Source organism: Phalangium opilio, unplaced genomic scaffold (assembly GCF_054372755.1).
Source record: "Phalangium opilio isolate 3A_F unplaced genomic scaffold, DU_Popi_V2 ptg001170l_1, whole genome shotgun sequence".
Lineage (NCBI taxonomy): Eukaryota > Metazoa > Arthropoda > Arachnida > Opiliones > Phalangiidae > Phalangium > Phalangium opilio.
This window is the reverse complement of record NW_028324255.1, coordinates 1,085,356-1,101,801: the sequence shown is the minus strand read 5'-3', so window position 1 is coordinate 1,101,801 and position 16,446 is coordinate 1,085,356.

Here is a 16,446-nt window from a genome sequence, read left to right as displayed (position 1 = left end):
TATCTTAATTCTGGCACATACGATCTTCATTTAGTTTAAATATGTTATTAGCCGTAAAAAACACTGTCAGAAACCATCTAGCGTATACCAGGAGCGTCCTTTATAAATAGTCATAAATGAAAGGAAACCTGAGACAGATCTCGAAAATGATTTCAATTATTACACTCTTCATTTTAGCCTTGAAAGTTGAATATCTTAATTCTGGCACATACGATCTTCATTTAGTTTAAATATGTTATTATCCGTATAAAACACTGTCAGAAACCATCTAGCGTATACCAGGAACGTCCTTTATAAATAGTCATAAATGAAAGGAAACCTGAGACAGATCTCGAAAATGATTTCAATTATTACACTCTTCATTTTAGCCTTGAAAGTTGAATATCTTAATTCTGGCACATACGATCTTCATTTAGTTTAAATATGTTATTAGCCGTAAAAAACACTGTCAGAAACCATCTAGCGTATACCAGGAGCGTCTTTTATAAATAGTCATAAATGAAAGGAAACCTGAGACAGATCTCGAAAATGATTTCAATTATTACACTCTTCATTTTAGCCTTGAAAGTTGAATATCTTAATTCTGGCACATACGATCTTCATTTAGTTTAAATATGTTATTATCCGTATAAAACACTGTCAGAAACCATCTAGCGTATACCAGGAACGTCCTTTATAAATAGTCATAAATGAAACGAAACCTGAGACAGATCTCGAAAATGATTTCAATTATTACACTGTTCATTTTAATCTTGAAAGTTGAATATCTTAATTCTGGCACATACGATCTTCATTTAGTTTAAATATGTTATTATCCGTATAAAATACTGTCAGAAACCATCTAGCGTATACCAGGAACGTCCTTTATAAATAGTCATAAATGAAAGGAAACCTGAGACAGATCTCGAAAATGATTTCAATTATTACACTCTTCATTTTAGCCTTGAAAGTTGAATATCTTAATTCTGGCACATACGATCTTCATTTAGTTTAAATATGTTATTAGCCGTAAAAAACACTGTCAGAAACCATCTAGCGTATACCAGGAACGTCCTTTATAAATAGTCATAAATGAAAGGAAACCTGAGACAGATCTCGAAAATGATTTCAATTATTACACTCTTCATTTTAGCCTTGAAAGTTGAATATCTTAATTCTGGCACATACGATCTTTATTTAGTTTAAATATGTTATTAGCCGTAAAAAACACTGTCAGAAACCATCTAGCGTATACCAGGAACGTCCTTTATAAATAGTCATAAATGAAACGAAACCTGAGACAGATCTCGAAAATGATTTCAATTATTACACTCTTCATTTTAGCCTTGAAAGTTGAATATCTTAATTCTGGCACATACGATCTTCATTTAGTTTAAATATGTTATTAGCCGTAAAAAACACTGTCAGAAACCATCTAGCGTATACCAGGAACGTCCTTTATAAATAGTCATAAATGAAACGAAACCTGAGACAGATCTCGAAAATGATTTCAATTATTACACTCTTCATTTTAGCCTTGAAAGTTGAATATCTTAATTCTGGCACATACGATCTTCATTTAGTTTAAATATGTTATTACCCGTATAAAACACTGTCAGAAACCATCTAGCGTATACCAGGAACGTCCTTTATAAATAGTCATAAATGAAACGAAACCTGAGACAGATCTCGAAAATGATTTCAATTATTACACTGTTCATTTTAGCCTTGAAAGTTGAATATCTTAATTCTGGCACATACGATCTTCATTTAGTTTAAATATGTTATTATCCGTAAAAAACACTGTCAGAAACCATCTAGCGTATACCAGGAGCGTCCTTTATAAATAGTCATAAATGAAACGAAATCTGAGACAGATCTCGAAAATGATTTCAATTATTACACTGTTCATTTTAGCCTTGAAAGTTGAATATCTTAATTCTGGCACATACGATCTTCATTTAGTTTAAATATGTTATTATCCGTATAAAACACTGTCAGAAACCATCTAGCGTATACCAGGAACGTCCTTTATAAATAGTCATAAATGAAACGAAACCTGAGACAGATCTCGAAAATGATTTCAATTATTACACTGTTCATTTTAGCCTTGAAAGTTGAATATCTTAATTCTGGCACATACGATCTTCATTTAGTTTAAATATGTTATTAGCCGTAAAAAACACTGTCAGAAACCATCTAGCGTATACCAGGAGCGTCCTTTATAAATAGTCATAAATGAAACGAAACCTGAGACAGATCTCGAAAATAATTTCAATTATTACACTCTTCATTTTAGCCTTGAAAGTTGAATATCTTAATTCTGGCACATACGATCTTCATTTAGTTTAAATATGTTATTATCCGTATAAAACACTGTCAGAAACCATCTAGCGTATACCAGGAACGTCCTTTATAAATAGTCATAAATGAAACGAAACCTGAGACAGATCTCGAAAATGATTTCAATTATTACACTGTTCATTTTAGCCTTGAAAGTTGAATATCTTAATTCTGGCACATACGATCTTCATTTAGTTTAAATATGTTATTATCCGTAAAAAACACTGTCAGAAACCATCTAGCGTATACCAGGAGCGTCCTTTATAAATAGTCATAAATGAAACGAAACCTGAGACAGATCTCGAAAATGATTTCAATTATTACACTCTTCATTTTAGCCTTGAAAGTTGAATATCTTAATTCTGGGACATACGATCTTCATTTAGTTTAAATATGTTATTACCCGTATAAAACACTGTCAGAAACCATCTAGCGTATACCAGGAACGTCCTTTATAAATAGTCATAAATGAAACGAAACCTGAGACAGATCTCGAAAATGATTTCAATTATTACACTGTTCATTTTAGCCTTGAAAGTTGAATATCTTAATTCTGGCACATACGATCTTCATTTAGTTTAAATATGTTATTATCCGTAAAAAACACTGTCAGAAACCATCTAGCGTATACCAGGAGCGTCCTTTATAAATAGTCATAAATGAAACGAAACCTGAGACAGATCTCGAAAATGATTTCAATTATTACACTCTTCATTTTAGCCTTGAAAGTTGAATATCTTAATTCTGGCACATACGATCTTCATTTAGTTTAAATATGTTATTATCCGTATAAAACACTGTCAGAAACCTTCTAGCGTATACCAGGAACGTCCTTTATAAATAGTCATAAATGAAACGAAACCTGAGACAGATCTCGAAAATGATTTCAATTATTACACTGTTCATTTTAGCCTTGAAAGTTGAATATCTTAATTCTGGCACATACGATCTTCATTTAGTTTAAATATGTTATTATCCGTAAAAAACACTGTCAGAAACCATCTAGCGTATACCAGGAGCGTCCTTTATAAATAGTCATAAATGAAACGAAACCTGAGACAGATCTCGAAAATGATTTCAATTATTACACTCTTCATTTTAGCCTTGAAAGTTGAATATCTTAATTCTGGCACATACGATCTTCATTTAGTTTAAATATGTTATTACCCGTATAAAACACTGTCAGAAACCATCTAGCGTATACCAGGAACGTCCTTTATAAATAGTCATAAATGAAACGAAACCTGAGACAGATCTCGAAAATGATTTCAATTATTACACTGTTCATTTTAGCCTTGAAAGTTGAATATCTTAATTCTGGCACATACGATCTTCATTTAGTTTAAATATGTTATTATCCGTAAAAAACACTGTCAGAAACCATCTAGCGTATACCAGGAGCGTCCTTTATAAATAGTCATAAATGAAACGAAACCTGAGACAGATCTCGAAAATGATTTCAATTATTACACTCTTCATTTTAGCCTTGAAAGTTGAATATCTTAATTCTGGCACATACGATCTTCATTTAGTTTAAATATGTTATTATCCGTATAAAACACTGTCAGAAACCATCTAGCGTATACCAGGAACGTCCTTTATAAATAGTCATAAATGAAAGGAAACCTGAGACAGATCTCGAAAATGATTTCAATTATTACACTCTTCATTTTAGCCTTGAAAGTTGAATATCTTAATTCTGGCACATACGATCTTCATTTAGTTTAAATATGTTATTAGCCGTAAAAAACACTGTCAGAAACCATCTAGCGTATACCAGGAGCGTCCTTTATAAATAGTCATAAATGAAAGGAAACCTGAGACAGATCTCGAAAATGATTTCAATTATTACACTCTTCATTTTAGCCTTGAAAGTTGAATATCTTAATTCTGGCACATACGATCTTCATTTAGTTTAAATATGTTATTATCCGTATAAAACACTGTCAGAAACCATCTAGCGTATACCAGGAACGTCCTTTATAAATAGTCATAAATGAAAGGAAACCTGAGACAGATCTCGAAAATGATTTCAATTATTACACTCTTCATTTTAGCCTTGAAAGTTGAATATCTTAATTCTGGCACATACGATCTTCATTTAGTTTAAATATGTTATTAGCCGTAAAAAACACTGTCAGAAACCATCTAGCGTATACCAGGAGCGTCCTTTATAAATAGTCATAAATGAAAGGAAACCTGAGACAGATCTCGAAAATGATTTCAATTATTACACTCTTCATTTTAGCCTTGAAAGTTGAATATCTTAATTCTGGCACATACGATCTTCATTTAGTTTAAATATGTTATTATCCGTATAAAACACTGTCAGAAACCATCTAGCGTATACCAGGAACGTCCTTTATAAATAGTCATAAATGAAACGAAACCTGAGACAGATCTCGAAAATGATTTCAATTATTACACTGTTCATTTTAATCTTGAAAGTTGAATATCTTAATTCTGGCACATACGATCTTCATTTAGTTTAAATATGTTATTATCCGTATAAAATACTGTCAGAAACCATCTAGCGTATACCAGGAACGTCCTTTATAAATAGTCATAAATGAAAGGAAACCTGAGACAGATCTCGAAAATGATTTCAATTATTACACTCTTCATTTTAGCCTTGAAAGTTGAATATCTTAATTCTGGCACATACGATCTTCATTTAGTTTAAATATGTTATTAGCCGTAAAAAACACTGTCAGAAACCATCTAGCGTATACCAGGAACGTCCTTTATAAATAGTCATAAATGAAAGGAAACCTGAGACAGATCTCGAAAATGATTTCAATTATTACACTCTTCATTTTAGCCTTGAAAGTTGAATATCTTAATTCTGGCACATACGATCTTTATTTAGTTTAAATATGTTATTAGCCGTAAAAAACACTGTCAGAAACCATCTAGCGTATACCAGGAACGTCCTTTATAAATAGTCATAAATGAAACGAAACCTGAGACAGATCTCGAAAATGATTTCAATTATTACACTCTTCATTTTAGCCTTGAAAGTTGAATATCTTAATTCTGGCACATACGATCTTCATTTAGTTTAAATATGTTATTAGCCGTAAAAAACACTGTCAGAAACCATCTAGCGTATACCAGGAACGTCCTTTATAAATAGTCATAAATGAAACGAAACCTGAGACAGATCTCGAAAATGATTTCAATTATTACACTCTTCATTTTAGCCTTGAAAGTTGAATATCTTAATTCTGGCACATACGATCTTCATTTAGTTTAAATATGTTATTACCCGTATAAAACACTGTCAGAAACCATCTAGCGTATACCAGGAACGTCCTTTATAAATAGTCATAAATGAAACGAAACCTGAGACAGATCTCGAAAATGATTTCAATTATTACACTGTTCATTTTAGCCTTGAAAGTTGAATATCTTAATTCTGGCACATACGATCTTCATTTAGTTTAAATATGTTATTATCCGTAAAAAACACTGTCAGAAACCATCTAGCGTATACCAGGAGCGTCCTTTATAAATAGTCATAAATGAAACGAAATCTGAGACAGATCTCGAAAATGATTTCAATTATTACACTGTTCATTTTAGCCTTGAAAGTTGAATATCTTAATTCTGGCACATACGATCTTCATTTAGTTTAAATATGTTATTATCCGTATAAAACACTGTCAGAAACCATCTAGCGTATACCAGGAACGTCCTTTATAAATAGTCATAAATGAAACGAAACCTGAGACAGATCTCGAAAATGATTTCAATTATTACACTGTTCATTTTAGCCTTGAAAGTTGAATATCTTAATTCTGGCACATACGATCTTCATTTAGTTTAAATATGTTATTAGCCGTAAAAAACACTGTCAGAAACCATCTAGCGTATACCAGGAGCGTCCTTTATAAATAGTCATAAATGAAACGAAACCTGAGACAGATCTCGAAAATAATTTCAATTATTACACTCTTCATTTTAGCCTTGAAAGTTGAATATCTTAATTCTGGCACATACGATCTTCATTTAGTTTAAATATGTTATTATCCGTATAAAACACTGTCAGAAACCATCTAGCGTATACCAGGAACGTCCTTTATAAATAGTCATAAATGAAACGAAACCTGAGACAGATCTCGAAAATGATTTCAATTATTACACTGTTCATTTTAGCCTTGAAAGTTGAATATCTTAATTCTGGCACATACGATCTTCATTTAGTTTAAATATGTTATTATCCGTAAAAAACACTGTCAGAAACCATCTAGCGTATACCAGGAGCGTCCTTTATAAATAGTCATAAATGAAACGAAACCTGAGACAGATCTCGAAAATGATTTCAATTATTACACTCTTCATTTTAGCCTTGAAAGTTGAATATCTTAATTCTGGCACATACGATCTTCATTTAGTTTAAATATGTTATTACCCGTATAAAACACTGTCAGAAACCATCTAGCGTATACCAGGAACGTCCTTTATAAATAGTCATAAATGAAACGAAACCTGAGACAGATCTCGAAAATGATTTCAATTATTACACTGTTCATTTTAGCCTTGAAAGTTGAATATCTTAATTCTGGCACATACGATCTTCATTTAGTTTAAATATGTTATTATCCGTAAAAAACACTGTCAGAAACCATCTAGCGTATACCAGGAGCGTCCTTTATAAATAGTCATAAATGAAACGAAACCTGAGACAGATCTCGAAAATGATTTCAATTATTACACTCTTCATTTTAGCCTTGAAAGTTGAATATCTTAATTCTGGCACATACGATCTTCATTTAGTTTAAATATGTTATTATCCGTATAAAACACTGTCAGAAACCTTCTAGCGTATACCAGGAACGTCCTTTATAAATAGTCATAAATGAAACGAAACCTGAGACAGATCTCGAAAATGATTTCAATTATTACACTGTTCATTTTAGCCTTGAAAGTTGAATATCTTAATTCTGGCACATACGATCTTCATTTAGTTTAAATATGTTATTATCCGTATAAAACACTGTCAGAAACCATCTAGCGTATACCAGGAACGTCCTTTATAAATAGTCATAAATGAAACGAAACCTGAGACAGATCTCGAAAATGATTTCAATTATTACACTGTTCATTTTAGCCTTGAAAGTTGAATATCTTAATTCTGGCACATACGATCTTCATTTAGTTTAAATATGTTATTATCCGTAAAAAACACTGTCAGAAACCATCTAGCGTATAACCAGGAGCGTCCTTTATAAATAGTCATAAATGAAACGAAACCTGAGACAGATCTCGAAAATGATTACAATTATTACACTCTTCATTTTAGCCTTGAAAGTTGAATATCTTAATTCTGGCACATACGATCTTCATTTAGTTTAAATATGTTATTATCCGTAAAAAACACTGTCAGAAACCATCTAGCGTATACCAGGAACGTCCTTTATAAATAGTCATAAATGAAACGAAACCTGAGACAGATCTCGAAAATGATTTCAATTATTACACTCTTCATTTTAGCCTTGAAAGTTGAATATCTTAATTCTGGCACATACGATCTTCATTTAGTTTAAATATGTTATTAGCCGTAAAAAACACTGTCAGAAACCATCTAGCATATACCAGGAACGTCCTTTATAAATAGTCATAAATGAAACGAAACCTGAGACAGATCTCGAAAATGATTTCAATTATTACACTCTTCATTTTAGCCTTGAAAGTTGAATATCTTAATTCTGGCACATACGATCTTCATTTAGTTTAAATATGTTATTACCCGTATAAAACACTGTCAGAAACCATCTAGCGTATACCAGGAACGTCCTTTATAAATAGTCATAAATGAAACGAAACCTGAGACAGATCTCGAAAATGATTTCAATTATTACACTGTTCATTTTAGCCTTGAAAGTTGAATATCTTAATTCTGGCACATACGATCTTCATTTAGTTTAAATATGTTATTATCCGTAAAAAACACTGTCAGAAACCATCTAGCGTATACCAGGAGCGTCCTTTATAAATAGTCATAAATGAAACGAAATCTGAGACAGATCTCGAAAATGATTTCAATTATTACACTGTTCATTTTAGCCTTGAAAGTTGAATATCTTAATTCTGGCACATACGATCTTCATTTAGTTTAAATATGTTATTATCCGTATAAAACACTGTCAGAAACCATCTAGCGTATACCAGGAACGTCCTTTATAAATAGTCATAAATGAAACGAAACCTGAGACAGATCTCGAAAATGATTTCAATTATTACACTGTTCATTTTAGCCTTGAAAGTTGAATATCTTAATTCTGGCACATACGATCTTCATTTAGTTTAAATATGTTATTAGCCGTAAAAAACACTGTCAGAAACCATCTAGCGTATACCAGGAGCGTCCTTTATAAATAGTCATAAATGAAACGAAACCTGAGACAGATCTCGAAAATGATTTCAATTATTACACTCTTCATTTTAGCCTTGAAAGTTGAATATCTTAATTCTGGCACATACGATCTTCATTTAGTTTAAATATGTTATTATCCGTAAAAAACACTGTCAGAAACCATCTAGCGTATACCAGGAACGTCCTTTATAAATAGTCATAAATGAAACGAAACCTGAGACAGATCTCGAAAATGATTTCAATTATTACACTGTTCATTTTAGCCTTGAAAGTTGAATATCTTAATTCTGGCACATACGATCTTCATTTAGTTTAAATATGTTATTAGCCGTAAAAAACACTGTCAGAAACCATCTAGCGTATACCAGGAACGTCCTTTATAAATAGTCATAAATGAAACGAAACCTGAGACAGATCTCGAAAATGATTTCAATTATTACACTGTTCATTTTAGCCTTGAAAGTTGAATATCTTAATTCTGGCACATACGATCTTCATTTAGTTTAAATATGTTATTATCCGTATAAAACACTGTCAGAAACCATCTAGCGTATACCAGGAACGTCCTTTATAAATAGTCATAAATGAAACGAAACCTGAGACAGATCTCGAAAATGATTTCAATTATTACACTGTTCATTTTAGCCTTGAAAGTTGAATATCTTAATTCTGGCACATACGATCTTCATTTAGTTTAAATATGTTATTATCCGTAAAAAACACTGTCAGAAACCATCTAGCGTATAACCAGGAACGTCCTTTATAAATAGTCATAAATGAAACGAAACCTGAGACAGATCTCGAAAATGATTTCAATTATTACACTCTTCATTTTAGCCTTGAAAGTTGAATATCTTAATTCTGGCACATACGATCTTCATTTAGTTTAAATATGTTATTAGCCGTAAAAAACACTGTCAGAAACCATCTAGCATATACCAGGAACGTCCTTTATAAATAGTCATAAATGAAACGAAACCTGAGACAGATCTCGAAAATGATTTCAATTATTACACTCTTCATTTTAGCCTTGAAAGTTGAATATCTTAATTCTGGCACATACGATCTTCATTTAGTTTAAATATGTTATTATCCGTAAAAAACACTGTCAGAAACCATCTAGCGTATAACCAGGAACGTCCTTTATAAATAGTCATAAATGAAACGAAACCTGAGACAGATCTCGAAAATGATTTCAATTATTACACTCTTCATTTTAGCCTTGAAAGTTGAATATCTTAATTCTGGCACATACGATCTTCATTTAGTTTAAATATGTTATTAGCCGTAAAAAACACTGTCAGAAACCATCTAGCATATACCAGGAACGTCCTTTATAAATAGTCATAAATGAAACGAAACCTGAGACAGATCTCGAAAATGATTTCAATTATTACACTCTTCATTTTAGCCTTGAAAGTTGAATATCTTAATTCTGGCACATACGATCTTCATTTAGTTTAAATATGTTATTACCCGTATAAAACACTGTCAGAAACCATCTAGCGTATACCAGGAACGTCCTTTATAAATAGTCATAAATGAAACGAAACCTGAGACAGATCTCGAAAATGATTTCAATTATTACACTGTTCATTTTAGCCTTGAAAGTTGAATATCTTAATTCTGGCACATACGATCTTCATTTAGTTTAAATATGTTATTATCCGTAAAAAACACTGTCAGAAACCATCTAGCGTATACCAGGAGCGTCCTTTATAAATAGTCATAAATGAAACGAAATCTGAGACAGATCTCGAAAATGATTTCAATTATTACACTGTTCATTTTAGCCTTGAAAGTTGAATATCTTAATTCTGGCACATACGATCTTCATTTAGTTTAAATATGTTATTATCCGTATAAAACACTGTCAGAAACCATCTAGCGTATACCAGGAACGTCCTTTATAAATAGTCATAAATGAAACGAAACCTGAGACAGATCTCGAAAATGATTTCAATTATTACACTGTTCATTTTAGCCTTGAAAGTTGAATATCTTAATTCTGGCACATACGATCTTCATTTAGTTTAAATATGTTATTAGCCGTAAAAAACACTGTCAGAAACCATCTAGCGTATACCAGGAGCGTCCTTTATAAATAGTCATAAATGAAACGAAACCTGAGACAGATCTCGAAAATGATTTCAATTATTACACTCTTCATTTTAGCCTTGAAAGTTGAATATCTTAATTCTGGCACATACGATCTTCATTTAGTTTAAATATGTTATTATCCGTATAAAACACTGTCAAAAACCATCTAGCGTATACCAGGAACGTCCTTTATAAATAGTCATAAATGAAACGAAACCTGAGACAGATCTCGAAAATGATTTCAATTATTACACTGTTCATTTTAGCCTTGAAAGTTGAATATCTTAATTCTGGCACATACGATCTTCATTTAGTTTAAATATGTTATTAGCCGTAAAAAACACTGTCAGAAACCATCTAGCGTATACCAGGAACGTCCTTTATAAATAGTCATAAATGAAACGAAACCTGAGACAGATCTCGAAAATGATTTCAATTATTACACTCTTCATTTTAGCCTTGAAAGTTGAATATCTTAATTCTGGCACATACGATCTTCATTTAGTTTAAATATGTTATTATCCGTATAAAACACTGTCAGAAACCATCTAGCGTATACCAGGAACGTCCTTTATAAATAGTCATAAATGAAACGAAACCTGAGACAGATCTCGAAAATGATTTCAATTATTACACTGTTCATTTTAGCCTTGAAAGTTGAATATCTTAATTCTGGCACATACGATCTTCATTTAGTTTAAATATGTTATTATCCGTAAAAAACACTGTCAGAAACCATCTAGCGTATAACCAGGAGCGTCCTTTATAAATAGTCATAAATGAAACGAAACCTGAGACAGATCTCGAAAATGATTTCAATTATTACACTCTTCATTTTAGCCTTGAAAGTTGAATATCTTAATTCTGGCACATACGATCTTCATTTAGTTTAAATATGTTATTATCCGTAAAAAACACTGTCAGAAACCATCTAGCGTATACCAGGAACGTCCTTTATAAATAGTCATAAATGAAACGAAACCTGAGACAGATCTCGAAAATGATTTCAATTATTACACTCTTCATTTTAGCCTTGAAAGTTGAATATCTTAATTCTGGCACATACGATCTTCATTTAGTTTAAATATGTTATTAGCCGTAAAAAACACTGTCAGAAACCATCTAGCGTATACCAGGAACGTCCTTTATAAATAGTCATAAATGAAACGAAACCTGAGACAGATCTCGAAAATGATTTCAATTATTACACTCTTCATTTTAGCCTTGAAAGTTGAATATCTTAATTCTGGCACATACGATCTTCATTTAGTTTAAATATGTTATTACCCGTATAAAACACTGTCAGAAACCATCTAGCGTATACCAGGAACGTCCTTTATAAATAGTCATAAATGAAACGAAACCTGAGACAGATCTCGAAAATGATTTCAATTATTACACTGTTCATTTTAGCCTTGAAAGTTGAATATCTTAATTCTGGCACATACGATCTTCATTTAGTTTAAATATGTTATTATCCGTAAAAAACACTGTCAGAAACCATCTAGCGTATACCAGGAGCGTCCTTTATAAATAGTCATAAATGAAACGAAATCTGAGACAGATCTCGAAAATGATTTCAATTATTACACTGTTCATTTTAGCCTTGAAAGTTGAATATCTTAATTCTGGCACATACGATCTTCATTTAGTTTAAATATGTTATTATCCGTATAAAACACTGTCAGAAACCATCTAGCGTATACCAGGAACGTCCTTTATAAATAGTCATAAATGAAACGAAACCTGAGACAGATCTCGAAAATGATTTCAATTATTACACTGTTCATTTTAGCCTTGAAAGTTGAATATCTTAATTCTGGCACATACGATCTTCATTTAGTTTAAATATGTTATTAGCCGTAAAAAACACTGTCAGAAACCATCTAGCGTATACCAGGAGCGTCCTTTATAAATAGTCATAAATGAAACGAAACCTGAGACAGATCTCGAAAATGATTTCAATTATTACACTCTTCATTTTAGCCTTGAAAGTTGAATATCTTAATTCTGGCACATACGATCTTCATTTAGTTTAAATATGTTATTATCCGTATAAAACACTGTCAGAAACCATCTAGCGTATACCAGGAACGTCCTTTATAAATAGTCATAAATGAAACGAAACCTGAGACAGATCTCGAAAATGATTTCAATTATTACACTGTTCATTTTAGCCTTGAAAGTTGAATATCTTAATTCTGGCACATACGATCTTCATTTAGTTTAAATATGTTATTAGCCGTAAAAAACACTGTCAGAAACCATCTAGCGTATACCAGGAACGTCCTTTATAAATAGTCATAAATGAAACGAAACCTGAGACAGATCTCGAAAATGATTTCAATTATTACACTCTTCATTTTAGCCTTGAAAGTTGAATATCTTAATTCTGGCACATACGATCTTCATTTAGTTTAAATATGTTATTATCCGTATAAAACACTGTCAGAAACCATCTAGCGTATACCAGGAACGTCCTTTATAAATAGTCATAAATGAAACGAAACCTGAGACAGATCTCGAAAATGATTTCAATTATTACACTGTTCATTTTAGCCTTGAAAGTTGAATATCTTAATTCTGGCACATACGATCTTCATTTAGTTTAAATATGTTATTATCCGTATAAAACACTGTCAGAAACCATCTAGCGTATACCAGGAATGTCCTTTATAAATAGTCATAAATGAAACGAAACCTGAGACAGATCTCGAAAATGATTTCAATTATTACACTGTTCATTTTAGCCTTGAAAGTTGAATATCTTAATTCTGGCACATACGATCTTCATTTAGTTTAAATATGTTATTATCCGTAAAAAACACTGTCAGAAACCATCTAGCGTATACCAGGAGCGTCCTTTATAAATAGTCATAAATGAAACGAAACCTGAGACAGATCTTGAAAATGATTTCAATTATTACACTCTTCATTTTAGCCTTGAAAGTTGAATATCTTAATTCTGGCACATACGATCTTCATTTAGTTTAAATATGTTATTACCCGTATAAAACACTGTCAGAAACCATCTAGCGTATACCAGGAACGTCCTTTATAAATAGTCATAAATGAAACGAAACCTGAGACAGATCTCGAAAATGATTTCAATTATTACACTGTTCATTTTAGCCTTGAAAGTTGAATATCTTAATTCTGGCACATACGATCTTCATTTAGTTTAAATATGTTATTATCCGTAAAAAACACTGTCAGAAACCATCTAGCGTATACCAGGAGCGTCCTTTATAAATAGTCATAAATGAAACGAAACCTGAGACAGATCTCGAAAATGATTTCAATTATTACACTGTTCATATTAGCCTTGAAAGTTGAATATCTTAATTCTGGCACATACGATCTTCATTTAGTTTAAATATGTTATTATCCGTATAAAACACTGTCAGAAACCATCTAGCGTATACCAGGAACGTCCTTTATAAATAGTCATAAATGAAACGAAACCTGAGACAGATCTCGAAAATGATTTCAATTATTACACTGTTCATTTTAGCCTTGAAAGTTGAATATCTTAATTCTGGCACATACGATCTTCATTTAGTTTAAATATGTTATTAGCCGTAAAAAACACTGTCAGAAACCATCTAGCGTATACCAGGAGCGTCCTTTATAAATAGTCATAAATGAAACGAAACCTGAGACAGATCTCGAAAATGATTTCAATTATTACACTCTTCATTTTAGCCTTGAAAGTTGAATATCTTAATTCTGGCACATACGATCTTCATTTAGTTTAAATATGTTATTATCCGTATAAAACACTGTCAGAAACCATCTAGCGTATACCAGGAACGTCCTTTATAAATAGTCATAAATGAAACGAAACCTGAGACAGATCTCGAAAATGATTTCAATTATTACACTGTTCATTTTAGCCTTGAAAGTTGAATATCTTAATTCTGGCACATACGATCTTCATTTAGTTTAAATATGTTATTAGCCGTAAAAAACACTGTCAGAAACCATCTAGCGTATACCAGGAACGTCCTTTATAAATAGTCATAAATGAAACGAAACCTGAGACAGATCTCGAAAATGATTTCAATTATTACACTCTTCATTTTAGCCTTGAAAGTTGAATATCTTAATTCTGGCACATACGATCTTCATTTAGTTTAAATATGTTATTATCCGTATAAAACACTGTCAGAAACCATCTAGCGTATACCAGGAACGTCCTTTATAAATAGTCATAAATGAAACGAAACCTGAGACAGATCTCGAAAATGATTTCAATTATTACACTGTTCATTTTAGCCTTGAAAGTTGAATATCTTAATTCTGGCACATACGATCTTCATTTAGTTTAAATATGTTATTATCCGTATAAAACACTGTCAGAAACCATCTAGCGTATACCAGGAATGTCCTTTATAAATAGTCATAAATGAAACGAAACCTGAGACAGATCTCGAAAATGATTTCAATTATTACACTGTTCATTTTAGCCTTGAAAGTTGAATATCTTAATTCTGGCACATACGATCTTCATTTAGTTTAAATATGTTATTATCCGTAAAAAACACTGTCAGAAACCATCTAGCGTATACCAGGAGCGTCCTTTATAAATAGTCATAAATGAAACGAAACCTGAGACAGATCTTGAAAATGATTTCAATTATTACACTCTTCATTTTAGCCTTGAAAGTTGAATATCTTAATTCTGGCACATACGATCTTCATTTAGTTTAAATATGTTATTACCCGTATAAAACACTGTCAGAAACCATCTAGCGTATACCAGGAACGTCCTTTATAAATAGTCATAAATGAAACGAAACCTGAGACAGATCTCGAAAATGATTTCAATTATTACACTGTTCATTTTAGCCTTGAAAGTTGAATATCTTAATTCTGGCACATACGATCTTCATTTAGTTTAAATATGTTATTATCCGTAAAAAACACTGTCAGAAACCATCTAGCGTATACCAGGAGCGTCCTTTATAAATAGTCATAAATGAAACGAAACCTGAGACAGATCTCGAAAATGATTTCAATTATTACACTGTTCATATTAGCCTTGAAAGTTGAATATCTTAATTCTGGCACATACGATCTTCATTTAGTTTAAATATGTTATTATCCGTATAAAACACTGTCAGAAACCATCTAGCGTATACCAGGAACGTCCTTTATAAATAGTCATAAATGAAACGAAACCTGAGACAGATCTCGAAAATGATTTCAATTATTACACTGTTCATTTTAGCCTTGAAAGTTGAATATCTTAATTCTGGCACATACGATCTTCATTTAGTTTAAATATGTTATTAGCCGTAAAAAACACTGTCAGAAACCATCTAGCGTATACCAGGAGCGTCCTTTATAAATAGTCATAAATGAAACGAAACCTGAGACAGATCTCGAAAATGATTTCAATTATTACACTCTTCATTTTAGCCTTGAAAGTTGAATATCTTAATTCTGGCACATACCATCTTCATTTAGTTTAAATATGTTATTATCCGTATAAAACACTGTCAGAAACCATCTAGCGTATACCAGGAACGTCCTTTATAAATAGTCATAAATGAAACGAAACCTGAGACAGATCTCGAAAATGATTTCAATTATTACACTGTTCATTTTAGCCTTGAAAGTTGAATATCTTAATTCTGGCA